General features: G+C 35.8%; 1 protein-coding gene across 4 annotated transcripts in view; it reads left to right on the top strand.

Annotated features, from left to right (window-relative positions):
- The window catches only part of LOC133522807 (monocarboxylate transporter 10), an 80,398-nt gene that overhangs the window by 36,782 nt on the left and 25,309 nt on the right, over nt 1-18,307 (top strand). The window contains exon 1 of one of the 4 annotated variants that reach the window (XM_061858265.1): nt 15,965-16,051. The exons of the other annotated variants lie outside the window; for them this stretch is intronic. The gene's annotated coding sequence lies outside the window, so the exon portion shown is untranslated. Of the gene's footprint in view, nt 1-15,964; nt 16,052-18,307 lie in introns of those variants that run through there. 4 annotated transcript variants of the gene reach the window in all.

Raw genomic sequence — 18,307 nt, 5'->3', positions numbered from 1 at the left:
CCGGTGACTCAATTCTTCCTCTCGGGTGATATTCCACTAGTCTAAGATCTTTGTCCAATGTGCATTGCATCTCACTCTCTCATTAAGCAAAATGTCAGACGCAAATACACATTGCACCAAGATATTGGAAAGATGAAAAACCAGAATACCACCCTTCGCAATGTGCATGCTCGGATGTGTCGGTATATATTTGCCAAAATAAGAAGGTTACAAAACGTCATAAATTTGTTTGTTAAATATGGATGGTATAGCCAATACATTACTTGGTCGGGTTATATTTTACTCGGCGCAGAGAGAAGTTAATTAACAATGACTGCCAATCTCTATATGAAACCAAATTTCTGTAAATAAAGCTACACAATTCTACATATTGCCGGTTTTGTGGAAAGCAATAAAAAAATAGTACTTATTTTTATTTTAGTCACGCTGGCTCCACATTTTACTTGAGATAGTTGATAGCGCCAGACAAGTTGCCTAAGAATTTGTTACCAATTTTAATAGTAAATGAAGTGGAATAAAAAAATGTTCAGAAGAAGCAGAGCTTTAAGAATAAATACTGCCGTTTCGTACATATTGTCGGATTATCATATTATTGACAATGAAATAAATTATATAACAAAAGAATAACGTACTATAAGTATATATAAGTCGCTACGTAGCCGCCTGTTGTCTGCCTCTACATTTAATCAATTGTTTGTTTTTTATTTTCTTTTGTATCTTTTTACTGAGGTGTTCCAATAAAGAGTATTCTATTTATACATCTATCTATCTATCTATCTATCTACGCAAGGTTTATTACAAGTTAAATATTTATTTGACCTATATATATTTCCCGAACAACGCGGTATCCGTGAAGATTCAGTCTTTATTATTTACTTTTCCATGTTAGGTGTTACTACATGAAAGTCGCAACGGTCGCAACACGGGCGACTCGGATATATACGTCAAAATTATATAAGTTGCATAATGTCTTGATTTATTTTGTGAAATACGGAGGTGTTGCGGAAATGTAATTTAGTCGGATTATATTAAATGAGATATCTAGTAATGTTACTGCTTGTAAAAATTATTCATTAATGAGCATGTAGGTTATAAATTAATATAAATATACTAATTTTTTCTCATATTCCCACGTATTACTTTTCATTTTGTACGAAGTTATATCTTATATATAATGAAATATCTCGTTAATAAATTTGTAGATTACGGGAAACTATTTCTTTGACTTAATTTAGAGTCCAACTGATCTTCTGTAAATCTGCCTGCAGAGAGTACGAACATCATATTTCAGTGCAGTTATTGAATTACTCATAAAGGTGCCTATATTTCATTTGCAATCTGTCGTTGGCGATATTATTGCTAACTGCTCGCGTACGATGCATTCTCCTGAAATAGATAGGCCATACATTTTTTCAGGCTGTAGAGAGCAGCACTAGCATGTATTATAAACCTGAGAGTAACTTATGCATACTATGCCTTAAACAGTTTTTTTGACAAGTTTTCACTATGGCATTGATGTATCAAGGCGTTTTGGTTACAGATGGTCTAACGCGAAACGAAATTTCGTTACCTATCTGCCTCTCTGTCTATCGAATATGCAAGAATGATGGAGGCAGAAACCACAATTTAGATTTTCCATTTCGCGGTAGGCCCCGTGTGCGTTAGTAACGCCCTCTACGCAGAGTTTTGCGTAATATTCCCTATTTTATGCCTATTATTACTGTAACTACTGAAATAATACAATAATACTCTTCGTATGTTTTATTGTTCTTAAATTAATGATTAAGACGTGGAACGCATAATTTCGTCAGGGGGAAGGGGAAGCCTATGTGCCTCTCTTTCGCACAAAGAAAGATCGCGCAGTGATAGAGACGCGAATAGATGAACTAATGAAGTGGTTCGCGGTTATAGCCCTTACTAAAACGTAGTGATTATATGCTCTTTGGCCCTTACTGTATTGTAGTATCGTAAGTGTCAGGATGTCAGGATCATGATAGCTATTTATAACGATATAAATAGCTATCATGGTCCTGACATCCTGACGCTTACTCCCAGTTTTAGTACCTTTTTTGTATTATTTGGTACATGACATCAAAAAAATTTTACCTCGCTAAAAATCGAGAAATATTGAAAATAATGTGGTCAAAAAAGTTTCAGTTAGAATAAACTTTGTATGTGCACAGTGGTGCAGCCACTCAATGTGAACCGGACCTTCAATATAGTTCAACAGTTAATATTTTTGGCTAAAACAGTTATGTATTTTAGAGAAGTGGAAATCTTGAGCGTTTCGGGGGTTTGAAGACACGAGGGTTAAACAATATTTTCTAACGACTGAAACACAACATTTTTATAGTACATATGGTACTACTTTACCGCACTAGGGCGTTAATTAGCACTTTACGCGCCTATGTCGAAAATTTAAAGTGCCATATGTACTGTAAAACGTTGTATATGTGCGAATAGATAATTGGCAACTCGTTTCGATTTAAAACACTCCTTTCGATCGTGTTTTAATTTACTGACACTGGTTGTGAATAATTGAACTCGTTATGAATTAATGTATAATTACCACACCAACGCCAAAAAATATTTAAACTTCAAAATCATCACAAGTCGTCGTCGTCGTTAATTTTACATTCCTAGGTGATAAAATATTTCAAAATTTGAATGATTAAATTACTTTGCATTTCTTGTGAATAAAATGTAAGTAACTTTCCCATCCGTTTTTAAAGAATAACGGCAATACATGCGAAAGACCGACTATGACTGTTAACCACCGAATCCCAGCGCTCAAAATGTATTCCACTGATGTCATGCTTAAAACAATCCAACATTTTGAGAATAATATGGTTAGTTATAATTTTTTACCTCTCATTTCTTGAAAATATAAGTAATTATGTTGAAACTCAGTAAGAGTTGCTGGAGAGATGCTATCTAGCAACCCTTACTGGACTTGTACTCCCTAACTATAGAGCTATTTTTTAATAAGTAAAAAGAAATGCAAATATAACCGGCCAAGAGCATGTCGGGCCACGCTCAGTGTAGGGTTCCGTAGTTACTCTTCCGTCACAATAAGCTAAACTGGAGCTTAAAGTATAGTAAATTGTTAACCAAGGGATGAAACGGTACCTTTCACCCGAGTTAAACAAATAGCCAAATTTGCATAATCAGTACCTAATTAAAGTAAGTCTTTTTACTATGAAGGGAAAACTTTTTGCGATAACTCAAAAACAGCTAAACTGATCATGTCCGCTATAAGTAGTTTTCATTCAATGTCTTTCTTAAGCTCTACTTCCACGATTTTTTTCATATTTTTTGGACCTATGGTTCAAAAGTTAGAGGGGGGGGGACACATTTTTTTTTCTTTCGGAGCGATTATCTCCGAATATATTCACTTTATCAAAAAATGTTTCTTGAAAACCCCTATTAGTTTTGAAAGACCTTTCCAACGATACCCCACACTGTAGGGTTGAAGCGAAAAAAAATTCACCCCCACTTTACGTGTAGGGGAGGTACCCTAAAAAAAATTAAATTTTTAGATTTTATTGTACGACTTTGTCGGCTTTATTGATTTATATATCCATGCCAAATTTCAGCTTTCTAGCACTAACGACCACGGAGCAAAGCCTCGGACAGACAGACAGACAGACAGACAGACAGACGGACATGGCGAAACTATAAGGGTTCCGTTTTATGCCATTTGGCTACGGAACCCTAAAAAGCAGTTACTTCTTTTACAGTCAAATATCCATTAACTTTATAACTTTTAAATATTTTGTGTTCTACGTTGTATCGATATATGTGTACCCGAAGTCGATAAATGAGAACTCTCTATGACAGTTCAAGAATGCCACAATAATTCCGGTCTCTGTTAATAATAGTTTGCCACCTTATTGACGTGCATTTTTACATATCAAACAAAAAATAAATAAAAAATATTGAATGTGGATACATTCATCCTCCTTAGACGTGGCTGCTACAGTCTTCACGATTTTATTTGCCGTGTGATCATCGCTTTCCAGTTGCAGCTTGGTGCCATCGAGGAATGTCCATAGTATATGAAAAAAGAAAAATGTTTATAATACCATTCATTGTATCACAATATCGACTAAGTACTACTAGGGCACCTTTAACCTTATTTTGGCAATGTTAAATATCCTTACAATTGTCTATTAATTATAGTTTTCAGTAAGTAGCTCATAATTGGGTAGTTTCTCCACTTGTATCCCCCTGCAAAGAAACTTGTTTGCAGGCCCTCCTGGTCAGTTATCTGTGTAGCTTACTGTTAGGGTATATACCTATAGCTTGAACCTTTAAAAAAATTAAAACATTTATAACAGGAGCTACGATAAATACACCAATTATTTTACACTATTGAAAACTGCAACTAATTCGTTCGATACGTTTTGGAGATATTTGGGTACATTCATTGGTAAGTTCAAACATGCCTCCCATTACCCTACACCCTAAATTCATCCAACGAAATAAAATGTTCCGTAGGGTATACATGGTGGCCTATTTAGATCGTTCAGTATGGAAAAGTTTGAAACTATAACACATACGAAGATCTGTTCCTAGGAATCATGCCATCGATTTTCTATATATAAAGACGGGCCAATAACACCTGCTTTGTATCTACTGTTTTATTTTTGAAGATTCTATACCTATGTTATAATTATCACCTACTAAGTTTTTGAAATTAACAAAACTAAAGCTATTTTAGTCTAACAAGCATATTGTTATACTTTCTCTTACACATATGTAAACTATTGAATGAAACAAAATAGCCCATAGGTAAGCCCATATAATATACCTAAGCCCTAACTCGTAAAATACTTGTCAAGGAGAAGTTATATTCTAATCTTCATGAACACGTTTCACCAAATAGCACTGTTTAAATGCAAATATAAAAAGCTACTATATGTAAAATATTTGAAGAGTTTCATCCATTATTCCTGGGATCCATTATCAGAAATAGATCTTGACTAAAATGAAGCTTAAAAAATAACTTGCAGAACAATCGTAACGAAGAAGATATCGCCAAACGTGAAATACGCGTAGTTGAGGTGTTCCGTCTGGTCTTCATCAGCAGTTCCACTTAATTAAATGTCACTCACTTTTTTAGTGTAAATGCTTGATTTGTTGATACAACAACAAATATATACAGGGTGTTTATTTAGTCATCTGCAAATAATTTACGAGGTGAATAATAGGTCATACATTCCTTTGTACATCTCTACAAATCTTATGATATGAGCTCTGTTCATGGGTTCTGCTCGTTTGCCTCCTATATTTAAAAAAAATACTTCTACTTAACATAACGCCATTCCTTTGTACATCTCTATAAATCTTCTGATACGAGCTCTGTTCATGGGCTCTGATCTTATGCCTCCTATATTTTAAAAAATACTTCTACTTAACATAGCGCCATTTCTATGTACATATCTACAAATCTTAAGATACGACCTCTGTTCATGGGCTCTGCTCGTTTGCCTCCTGTATTTAAAAAAATACTTCTACTTAACATAACGCCATTCCTTTGTACATCTCTACAAATCTTATGATATGAGCTCTGTTCATGGGTTCTGCTCGTTTACCTCCTATATTAAAAAAAATACTTCTACTTAACATAACGCCATTCCTTTGTACATCTCTATAAATCTTCTGATACGAGCTCTGTTCGTGGGCTCTGCTCGTTTGCCTCCTATATTAAAAAAAAAATTCTACTTAACATAGTGCCATTTCTTTGTACATATCTACTTATCCTATGATACAACCTCTGTTCATGGGCTCTGCTCATTTGCCTCCTATATTTAAAAAAATACTTCTACTTAACATAGCGCCATTTCTATGTACATATCTACAAATCTTATGATACGACCTCTGTTCATGGGCTCTGCTCGTTTGCCTCCTGTATTTAAAAAAATACTTCTACTTAACATAGCGCCATTTCTATGTACATATCTACAAATCTTATGATACAACCTCTGTTCATGGGCTCTGCTCATTTGCCTCCTATATTTAAAAAAATACTTCTACTTAACATAGCGCCATTTCTATGTACATATCTACAAATCTTATGATACGACCTCTGTTCATGGGCTCTGCTCGTTTGCCTCCTGTATTTAAAAAAATACTTCTACTTAACATAACGCCATTCCTTTGTACATCTCTACAAATCTTATAATATGAGCTCTGTTCATGGGTTCTGCTCGTTTGCCTCCTATATTAAAAAAAATACTTCTACTTAACATAACGCCATTCCTTTGTACATCTCTATAAATCTTCTGATACGAGCTCCGTTCGTGGGCTCTGCTCGTTTTCCTCCTATATTAAAAAAAAATTCTACTTAACATAGTGCCATTTCTTTGTACATATCTACTTATCCTATGATACAACCTCTGTTCATGGGCTCTGCTCATTTGCCTCCTATATTTAAAGAAATACTTCTACTTAACATAGCGCCATTTCTATGTACATATCTACAAATCTTATGATACGACCTCTGTTCATGGGCTCTGCTCGTTTGCCTCCTGTATTTAAAAAAATACTTCTACTTAACATAGCGCCATTTCTATGTACATATCTACAAATCTTATGATACGACCTCTGTTCGTGGGCACTGCTCGTTTGCCTCATATATTAAAAAAAAAAATCTACTTAACATAGTGCCATTTCTTTGTACATATCTACTTATCCTATGATACAACATCTGTTCATGGGCTCTGCTCATTTGCCTCCTATATTAAAAAAAATACTTCTACTTAACATAGCGCCATTTCTATGTACATATCTACAAATCTTATGATACGAACTCTGTTCATGAGTTCTGCTCGTTTAGCTCCTACTTAAAAAAAAATCGATTCTACTTAACATAGCGCTGTTTCTTTGTACATATCTACCAATTCTATGATAAGAGTATGACCTCTGTTCATGGGCTCTGCTCGTTTGCCTACTATATAAAAAAAATCTACTTAACATACCGCTGTTTCTTTGTACATATATATCTACTTATCCTATGATAGGTACGACCTCTGTTCATGGGCTTTCCTCATTTGCCTCCTATATTTAAATAATACCGGACAAATGCGAGCCGGACTCGCCCATCTAGGGTACCGTAGTTTTTAGTATTTGTTGTTATTGCGGCAACAGTAATACATCATCTGTGAAAATATCAACTAACTATCACGGTTTACGAGATACAGCCTGGTGACAGACGGATAGACGTACTGACAGCGGAGTCTTAGTAATAGGCTCCCGTTTTACCCTTTGGGTACTGAACCCTAAAAAGGAACTTTTACTTATCATAGCGCTCTTTTTGGATATACTGTATAGTAATATTGAATTGACTGCTCTTCTGACCTATTTCGGTAGCTTTTATGTACTTAGTACTTACCTTCATACATATTAAGGTTATACAACTATTATTTCTAGAATCAAAAAATCAATACAAACAAACCTACGTAATATACACGTATTTTAAAAACATAATCCTCGAAACTCGAAAGCTCCTCTTTTTTTAAATGCAATGCAAACAAAACGCATTAAACTTAATCATGACGTCACGATCAAGTATCATTTAATAAGGGGCGTTTCGTGCGTAGATAACGATTGTCAGATTTGACTCTCATTTCTAACTTTTGTATTGCTTCAATGTTATGGGTCCCATAAAGACATGTTTCTTTTATAAAAACTTATTATCTAACCTAGCCTTTTGGCAGTATTTTCTCGAGCTTTACGCAGTTGATTGAGGAAGCTGCCATACAAGACAAAAGCATTTTCAAAGCGACTTTCTCTTAGAACACCCCATCTATCCGTCTATCTATCATAATTTATTTCAGGCAACTAGCGGCCCATAGATAAATACCTTAAGATTAGCATACATATTATAATAATATATTTTAAAACTAAATACTACAAATCACATAATTTTACTGCGGCATGAAACTATTTATAATAAGACATACCCTTTGAGACTGTCTACCCATTGTTTTTGTATATGACAGCTACACATCCTTTCAGCAATGGCTTTTAGGAACTGCAAACTAATAATCTATGGCCCGCTGATTTTACCAGTGCAATCAGTCAACTTCGGGCAGCTTGTGGCATGCAGTTGTGGAGTAACGATCTCACGTACCCGAGTGTTCCTAGGGAGTTCTGTCATTCGAAGGAGGGTGGGTGGGACAGGATTATCTGCTTCTGGGTTGCCTTAGCCGGCCGGCCAGAGTGGAGTCGTTAGAGCTATAAGTTCCAAGGGTGGAAGTGCAAGACGCGAGTTGGCACAGTGGCTGTTACAGCCACTGAGTTGAAAGCGGTGCACGCCTCTCGATACCCCTGAGCCGCTCACACCAGTGTTACTCTTGAGCCATCCCAGATGTCGCTTTTTGTGTCGTCTGCCGGAAATAAAATTGTGTACCGTTTTATTAGGCAGGCGTCTGGTTTTTTATCCCATAGCTCAGTATGTAGCCCATCGCTTTCACACAATAACCTAGTTTATTTTAGATTCCAACAACTCTCAATAGTCCTTACACCCTGTCGGGCCTGCCTCTGCGTGCGTCCTATGACATGGGCAAGGGCAGCATCAGCTCGGTGTACATCTTACATTTCATGAACGTGTCAAAAGGGCCTCTACCTTAGGTTAGGGCTCGGCGCACGCTTCTCAAAGGTCCGGAATACCATTGTTCCGTGATGGGAAAGACATACAAATTAAAATAATAATAATCGTTAATGCAATGCAGTGCTCTATTTGTCAAAGAAAATAAAATTGTTTCACACTCACAAAACATTCATTCTTATTGTTGCTTATTTTTTCATACATTAAGTATCTTTCTGTAAATAAGATCACTATTTTCTCTCTTGTCAGATTTATTTTACTATTTGAATAACATGACAGCGTCAAATGTCGTAAAAAGTATACAAGTAAAAAGGTTTAAGAAAAGAGTCCGCAACATATTATTTATTAGACCTATTAGAAAAGAATATCCTATTAGTACGGTCGCGGAAATTGATTCTTTAGCAACTTGCGGTTCAAGTAAATTTGGCTGTACATACTTATGGTAAGAGCTGTCCATTGTAACGTGACACGTTAACTGCTAAAGAATCAATTTCCTCGACTATACTTACAAGCTAAGCCTAAAGTGCCATAGCAATTAATGCAAGCTTACAAATAAATACAAAAACCGGACAAGGGCGAGTCGGACTCGCCCAACGTGATTCCGTACTTTTTAGTATTTGTTTTTTTATATACTACATTGGTGGCAAACAAGCATACGGCCCACCTGATGGTAAGCAGTCTCCATAGCCTATGTACGCCTGCAACTCCAGAGGAATTATATGCGCGTTGCCGAGCCTAACAACCCTCCTTCCCCTCGTTGAGCTCTGGCAACCTTACGCACCGGCAGGAACACAATACTATGTTGTTATAGTGACAACAGAAATACGTCATCTTTGAAATTTTCAACTGTCTATCACGGTTCATGAGATACAGCCTGGTGACAGACGGACGGACGGACGGACGGACGGACGGACGGACAGCGGAGTCTTAGTAATAGGGTCCCGTTTGGGTACGGAACCCTAAAGATGAAAACTGCTGCCATGTTACTATACATTTAAGAAACAGGAAATCTGGAATAGACATATTGAAAAAATTATATTGTTATCTTCTTCTGCACGACTTTTTAGTATGAGGAAGCTACTTAGGTACGTAAGGCTACCCCCGATTCATTTGTTATGAGGGGACCCTCGGCCTTAGAGCAAGCATAGCACAAGGGCTACGCCCGACTTTCTCAATATGAGGCCGCCGCTGTAGCCCGACGTCAGAGCGTTCATATCATTTCGGGCTAGCATGACGGGCTACGCAAGACTCCTTTGCCATCTCACTTACTTAAAAAAAAATCTTAAATTTAATACTCTTTTACTTGAATAACCTTTTCACTTTTAGTTACATGTATGGCGTGCCTAAAAATTATATTTTTATACATTTGATCTTCTAAACTAAGTAGTAGCTTACCATCAGGCGGGCCACCAACGTAGTATAAAAAATACCTACTTTCCACTTTTCTCTTTTGGTTATCTTATAGTTTTTGAGTAAAATAGCTATGACATACGGACAGACAGATAGACAGACAGATGGACATGGCGAAACTGTAAGGGTTTTTGCCATTTTGGCTACGGAACCATAAAATGCACACTGTAAATTTCAACTACCTAACCCACTCGTATTATAGATCAAAAATTCCTTTTTCGCAAGAAGTAAGTAAGCCAGTAAGTAGTTTATTTTTTGTACTTGTTAGACAATTCTATCTTAGTGTACCGAACTCAACAGTTATTTTTTTTTACTTTGAGAGCGCACCACCGACATTCTTAGTGGTGTACGCGTATTTCTCTGTAGCTGAATGTTTGTAGATGATTATCTTATATCGATACTTTAAAATGTTGTGGTATTCCTACAGCCATTTTAAATATCTTTTCTTTTAAACTTAAGTTTTTCATGCATTCCTGAAACGGAACAAGTCTATGATAGGATTGATGGGAGAAAATAATGCAAAAACGCGGCATTAAGCAAAATGATCATTTGTGATTCAGGGTTAATATCTATCGGGTATCACTGAACCCCAACGGATATATTTTTGCAATACAACACAAATGCACTCCTCAATAGAAGAAAATAATACTGAAAAACAATAGGCCTGTCTACTCGCTAAGAAGCACTTAGGGCAGCTTGTGATGAGTCAATCTCTAAGTAATCTGCCTAGTTACCTACCTCAAAACGAGACCGCTTTTCCATACAAACGTAGTCCCCATTACGGATAATATTTTTACAGTACATATGTTGCTACTTTACCGCACTAGTGCGAAAATTAGCATATTACGTTACTGTGTCGAACATTTAAAGAGCCATGTACTGTAAAACGTTGTACGATACATGTGCGAATAAGTAATTCGCAACTCGTGTCGATTTAAAACACTCCCTTCGGTCGTGTTTTAATTTATCGCCACTTGTTTCGAATTTCCTATTTTTCGCACTTGTATCGTAATGTACTATTACAAAATTGGATGTAGAACGAAGGGAATATCAATATCCAGAGAGGAAAATGGGGACTATGTTTGTATGGAGAACCGGTCATCCCTTTTCCTTTTAATAGTTTAATATGCTTCGGCACATGATTATTTGAGACAATATAATACACGCATTGTATTTCCATTACCTTAAGCAGAGAACACGGTGGCTTCGAAAGAGTCTCGGGTCATGTGGAAATAAAGCTCTTTACATAATGTTGTGTAATTCTCCTTTTTCCGAAAGTGTCCGCGAAATGTCCAAATGCACAATTGCCCAGAGTATGCAGTATTCTCTTCATCAGCTATTATGGCAGCCAGGGCCAATATTTTGATTTTATTATTTATTTCTATATCGACTTGCTTCCCATCGAACAAATTTTTTCAATATGATTGACATTTGTGACATTTGTCATGAACAGTCCGTTGCTTGGACGGCTCGGTGAGCTCGGACAGCCCGGCCCGGCCTGTCTCGCGCTCGGAGACTCAACGATAGTGTCAACGCATAGAGATACTATAATATAGAGATGATGGCCCGGTCGCCCCGGCCCCGGAACGGTCCGGCGACGGTGGCGCTCCTGAAAGTCCGTGTGACGGCTCGCTCCGGTCCGCCCCGGCCCGGCCCTGGCACTGTGTAGCGTGAGTCATCCTTAAGTCGTATAAAACGTCTTCGACACGCCGATGCACGTGAGATCTTACGGAGAACTTGTACAAGTTATGGAAAGTCGCTGCGGCCACATTCCGCGCAAAACGATCTGATTTATTTATGTTTTGTATCAAGGTTGTCGCGGCGGGGTTGTATAGCTTCCTTGTTTTGGAACTTTTTTGCTGAAACAGATCTAAAGATTGCCGAAACAAAAAATATTAGGTACGTACGTTATAAATAGAGAGCTAACTGTTTCTATATTTTCCTATGCTGACTAGCATGATGTACCTTATATGCGAATTTACATTTCACTTTTGTTTGTGTCAGCGTCCTAAATGGGTAAATTGAATAAAGTATTGATAAACTATTTTAGCATAATTTTCAGAACATGCTTAGCCCTTCAAATGGCATATGTATTTTTTTAGTTGTTGGAAGTTTAATTTTATTTTCAATTTCATGGCTCTTTTAAGGCCTCTTGAAAGGCTCATTGTGGCAAATCAATATGGATCGTCAACAACCAAATATTTAAATGTCAATTCAATTCATGACACCCTGTTAGGGCACACAATATGGTATAAAAGTATATAAGATAAAAAATAAATAAGTAACATTTCATACATTCAATTTTTAAAAGAATAAAAAAAAATCATACAATAATTTATTCAATGTCACAACAAATTAAAATATTTTGCACCACACCAGCTGGTAAAGGCACTCTTGATTGTTGCATTTCATCCACATGTGTGGCAAACCTTATAAACTGTAGAATTGACTTTTAAATGATGATTTTGAATGATAAATAACAATAATTCAGCTCATAATTCAGCTTTTCATAATTTAAAAACTCCTTAAAACATCTTTCATGAACTACATAATATGTATGTATACAAATATATATACGATTAACGTTTCTATTGCATTATATTTAGTCTATTAGATCACCATCGAAAATAAAAAGCGAAATCCAAAGAAACGGCAAAAGCATTATATTTATAACGTGACAGATTGCGTGGGTCGAACACGCAAGTAAATTCTATACAATCCTCCATTCCTCGCTAGTTTTTTTATCTTTATCAAAAAATGCATCGGGATTATTATCGTACATACAAAATGATTGATTAAGTTGAATTGAATAAGTGTATTCAGGCAACAAACAAAAAGAAACTTGTAATTAAAAAACTTATACTTGGTGCTCATTACCTAGTAAAATATGATTCCTCTCAGATGGTGTAAAACGAGCGTAGTTATTTGACGCTTATAATTTTTATTAAACGAAGCAGTAACACAAGAATAATTTAAAAGTTAAAACTATGAGGCAAGTCTCATTAAAACTCACTGTAGCGTTTTATGCCTAAACGCGCTAAAAATAATTCTGTTGCCATCTGCGGACGAGACTCATTTGAATGTGTATTTCTTTAAAAATTGGAGTTCACGTAGGTAGCAGGCGTTATCTAAGCCAGCCAGGCGCGTAAGCCATTTGAGCGTCGGTCGTGTTTAACTTCCCTTATTTAAAAAAATAAAAACAAAAAACATTTGTTCAGTTGAGTCACCTCCAGATGCTATAAAACTTATAAAAATAAAGTAAAAATCTGAATAAAGTACGAGGGACAAACTGAAAGTTTTGGAATACAGAAAACTTCATTCTGTATTTTAATGGGTGCTGCAATTTTATCTGATCAGGCGTACCAATTTTATTAGGATAGCATCCCCCTAAAACGCACACAGGTCATTCTTCTAAAGCTCTTTTTGTATAGCGATGTTGGGTCCACAGACGCTTTGTATAAAATTCATGAGATGACACGAGAAATTTCTCAATTCAAAATTGGAGCGACGCTCGACATACTCGTACCTACAATTTTAAAATTTCCGGCAATCCTGAAATACAAATGACAACCGAAGGATTATATATCTCACAAAATATATTACCTAAATGTAAATAAAATATGTTGGAAAAATGAGTTATATTACCATAAACCAAAGGTATGCTAAGAACTTTCAGTGTTGCCTATATACTTTTAGAATAAAACCAATATAAAAAAACTTGTCATTATACACCATATGCTCATCAGTGGTCATATAATTAGTCATTGAAACATGAGTGTTCATGGAATAATACTCTTATAACGTTATATAAATTAAGAATATAGAGGTAGTGTGAGACTATTCTGATCAGATTCTGATATATTAAGCAAAGAATAAATAGCTTGCCTATCTTGTCATTAGATCAATATATTGCTCTGCGCTGTATTAAACAAAATTAAGAACATTATTAAGTACAGCGAAGTCCTTCTCTGACAATGCATAGCTCAATGCACATTAGGGTGGAACACGGTTGTAGGTTTTTTTTTTTTTGCATTTTTTAAATGAGCCGGTGCGGAAATGATGCTCCGTCAATCACCTTTCATAGGTATACAAATGTTTTTTTTTAATTTTGGGTTTTAGTACTGCTGCAAGCCGTTCAATCATTACGCGTAATTTTTCTAACTGCTCGGCTGCGTTACGTTTGCATTCCTAGTTTCTATGATACAAATGAGGTGCAAACTAACTTAACTGGGTAAGAACTACTAGTGTATTAAAATGTAGTGTACTAAAATACTAGTGTATTAAATTAATATCGGTTATTAGGGTTCCGTAGCCAAATGGCAAAAAACGGAACCCTTATGGATTCGTCATGTCCGTCTGTCTGTCCGTTTATGTCACAGCCACTTTTTTCCGAAACTATAAGAACTACCTATACTGTTCAAACTTGGTAAGTAGATGTATTCTATGAACCGCATTAAGATTTTGACATAAAAATACGTCATAAAATTATAATTTTTTTCATCAAACCCATACGTGTGGGGTATCTATGGATAGGTCTTCAAAAATGATATTGAGGTTTCTAATATCATTTTTTTCTAAACTGAATAGTTTGCGCGAGAGACACTTCCAAAGTGGTAAAATGTGTGGTCCCCCCCCCCCCCCTGTAACTTCTAAAATAACAGAATGATAAAACTAAAAAAATATATATGTTATACATTACCATGCAAACTTCTACCAAAAATTGGTTTGAACGAAATCTAGTACCTAAGTAGTTTTTTTTAATACGTCATAAATTTTAATGGTACGGAACCCTTTATGGGCGAGTCCGCTTTTTGTTTTTATTGTGACCAACGCATTGCACATGCATAGTTATTGTGCTTTCAAGCTGGTCTGATGATGGAGAATAAAAGTGGCCATAATAATGCAACACAATTTAAGTTATGCATGTGACTACGTTGCGTGCAACGTGCAACCGATGTTAAGATGTTAACCCTCTTGATGAAGGCCCCTCCACAGGCGCATGGGGGAAAAATATGACTCATGCACAGATATTAGTTTTATGTCACATAATTGGTCGCTGTAGGCGTAGGATACGTTTTATTGACTTTAAAATTTTATTGCAAAAAATTGCTTCTTAATCTACTACTCGTATTATTATACAACGTGCGTATTAGGAAGCCGAAGGATTTGAACGACGTATTCCTGAGGACAAAAGAAGCAACAAAATCAATGCCTAGACTAAACCAATTAGTGGCAACAGCGCAATCGCCAAGTCTATTTTAGTTTAAATTTGCATTGCTGGCCTCCGTAGCCTAGTGGGTAGTGAGTAGTGACCCTGCTTACGAAGGTGGAGGTCTCGGCTTCGAATCCTGGTAAGAGCATTTATTTGTGTGTTTATCACGAATATTGAATTTGTTCCTGGATTATTGATGTATCTAAGGATTTAAGTATGTATAATGTATATGAGTAATTACTAGTACACTATGCATACTACTATTTGTACTAGTCTATTATATCGTCGCCTTTCGTAGTAACAATCTTTGCTTAGTTTGGGGCTAGGGGTTATCTGTATATGATTGTCCCTAAATATAATTTTTTTTATTATTACGAACATTTGTTATTAAAACTAGGCTGAAGTCTGTACAATCTATACAAATACTAAATAAGATCATTGAATCCCAGTTCAACTCCTTCGGTCTTCGTGTGCACGTTGTATAGAAAATCATGTTAGTTTAAATCATCAATCAAAACATAACGGAAGTCAGAAGTCGCACATTTTGCGTAGCCAATACAGGATTCCTTCATTTTTGTTGTTATATTATATTTATAATTGCGTAACAATTTGATACTCAGCAACACATAGAATCCTTTGCTAAACCAGCTCAACCAGTGACGATTACCATAAACATTAACATTCGACATGGGCTATAAACATAACCGTGCCTCCGCGAAGTTCAGTCGTTATCAAGCTTCCTTGGTGCAACGTATTCAAGCCTTCTTTCAAGTTGTTTAAAAGTTCAGCTATTTTGCAGCATTTTGAAGGAATTGGTGAGGAAGCTCATTACTTATCTCTGAGGGCCTACCGCGAACCACGTTCGACGTGTTGCCTCTCGGTCACACTCGTAAATTCGTACGTAAGTGTGACTGGGAGGCAACACAAAAATAAAGTTACATACTTATAACGTATGACGCGTATCTCAGAAAAGGAAATACTTGTACCTGTGAATCTTCAGAAAATTAGCGTTTGTACGGGACAACGGTAGATAATTTAATGAAATGCTTCATCATCGGTTTGGTATCTGAAGGGACGCAAATTAATTACATGCATTTTTTTTTATTCTAAAGGCACATTAAACAGACAACATTCATTTTGTTTTTACAATACATATATAGAAAGTTAGGTTATGCCATCCAAAATAAGCATGCAAAGCGAGATCAAATTACAACGGGCAATAACTACCTATCCTAAAATTATAAAAAAATGTATCCAAACCTATAATTATAAAATTTGTGCAGAACCGATTGTATTTTCGAAACTATTGTACCTCCCTGGTAAACCTTGAACACTGAAAAATATCTGGCTATAACTCTATAAGCATTGTTTGCTTCGTAACATTGGATGCCTGGATATCTCTGGGTAACAATATTAAAAAGTACATCATCATACTTATACTACATCATTATACTTTCATCATGAGGGTAAAGAGGAGTTATCAATAATTGTTATTTGCAGTGGCGCCAGATAACTTGCTCCCGAGTTTATCTGCTATCACAGAATGTAAACAACCCCACGCAAATACTTAAGAAGGCCATTTCATCACGCAGATCTGATTACTTGTGCATAAACAATTACACAGCATAGTGTACTTTTTATTATTCATACACTATAAAAGAATAGCGAAGCTGCAGGGTTCCTAAATATTACTTAATACGTCAGTTATAAAAATATTAATCTACACACATATCATAAACCCTCTATGATGCCTTCAAAATCCGTAAATAATGGCCAACATTACGATAAACTGTTTTGTTAAAACAATTTTTTTATCTGTGAAAATGTTGTTAGCCCTTGCAGGGACAGGCCGTCGACTCCCGACCAATTACGTCAAATAAATTTCAAATTTGTATCACTGAAATAAAACCAAATTTCCAACAACTCAAAAACGACATATGCCACTTGAACAGTTATTGCTTCATAACTACATCAAAATCGATTTGGTTATGACTTTCAAATTTGGAACATCTCTGAAAAAAAAAGCAATTTGATTTGACCTCTATTCTAATATCAGTCGAGATGGCTTTTTTTTCGAAATGAAATGTCAATTGCATACAATTTTGACAAATCTCGCATGTTAGTTTGTATCGAATGACACGGAAATAGGCCCCTGACTCTAGTTTGTCTCTGAATTAAAATAAAATACGGATGCGTGAAAAAAGCTTTCATTTATCGCCATTTGACGTACAGTTTATCTTTTAATTAGTTTTAATTATAAAATGCATTTGTTTTGTTGTTTTTAACATAACTATAGCAAAAGTTTCGTCTAAAATGAGCGATAAAAATATTTCGGATACGCCGCCACAATATATAATATATATAAACTAACGATTTCGATGAAATTTGCTATATGGGGGTTTTTGGGGGCGAAAATCGATCTAGCTAGGTCTTATCTCTGGGAAAGTTTACTAATTTAGTTTACTAATTAATTTCTGTACCAAGCAGATACGTCCGCGAGCGATATTAATATTACTTATACACTGATAAAATAAATTCGCACAGATCTGGTAGGTCCTGTAGCTCAGTTAGAGCAATCGGACCGTGGTCGGGCCGGTGTTTCAAAAGGTCCAGCCAGAGTACGAAGCTTGCTAGAAGCTGAGTTTTTATTTTATTTTTTTTACGCATGAAATCATTCATAAATTGTCCATGCAAATTTGAACCTGATGGTACCTTAAGAACAACACATATATCGTGCATTTGTTACATTATTACAACTAAAGTTATTCCTTACATTGTACTGGCATATGGCGTTAGCTGACATGGTGGTCAAATGACGTACGCCCCATTGTTCACATATTCAATGTATGCAAATTACAATTATTTAGACTTGTCTTGTGTAGCGCCTTGCGATCCAATTATTGGTCAATTTCCATTCGATATAGATAAAGAGATTAAGTGAGAATGGACATCTTACTATGCGTAGAACATGCTCAGACATACATAAGTATTAAACGTATGATATTACGTATATTGAGTAATATATGCGACATAATCTGTTTCTATTTGTAAATGATTTATAATCCCGGAAA

Source organism: Cydia pomonella, chromosome 11 (assembly GCF_033807575.1).
Source record: "Cydia pomonella isolate Wapato2018A chromosome 11, ilCydPomo1, whole genome shotgun sequence".
Taxonomy (NCBI): Eukaryota; Metazoa; Arthropoda; class Insecta; order Lepidoptera; family Tortricidae; genus Cydia; species Cydia pomonella.
Note: the sequence above shows the minus strand (reverse complement) of the source record. Positions and strands in the feature narration are given on the sequence as shown.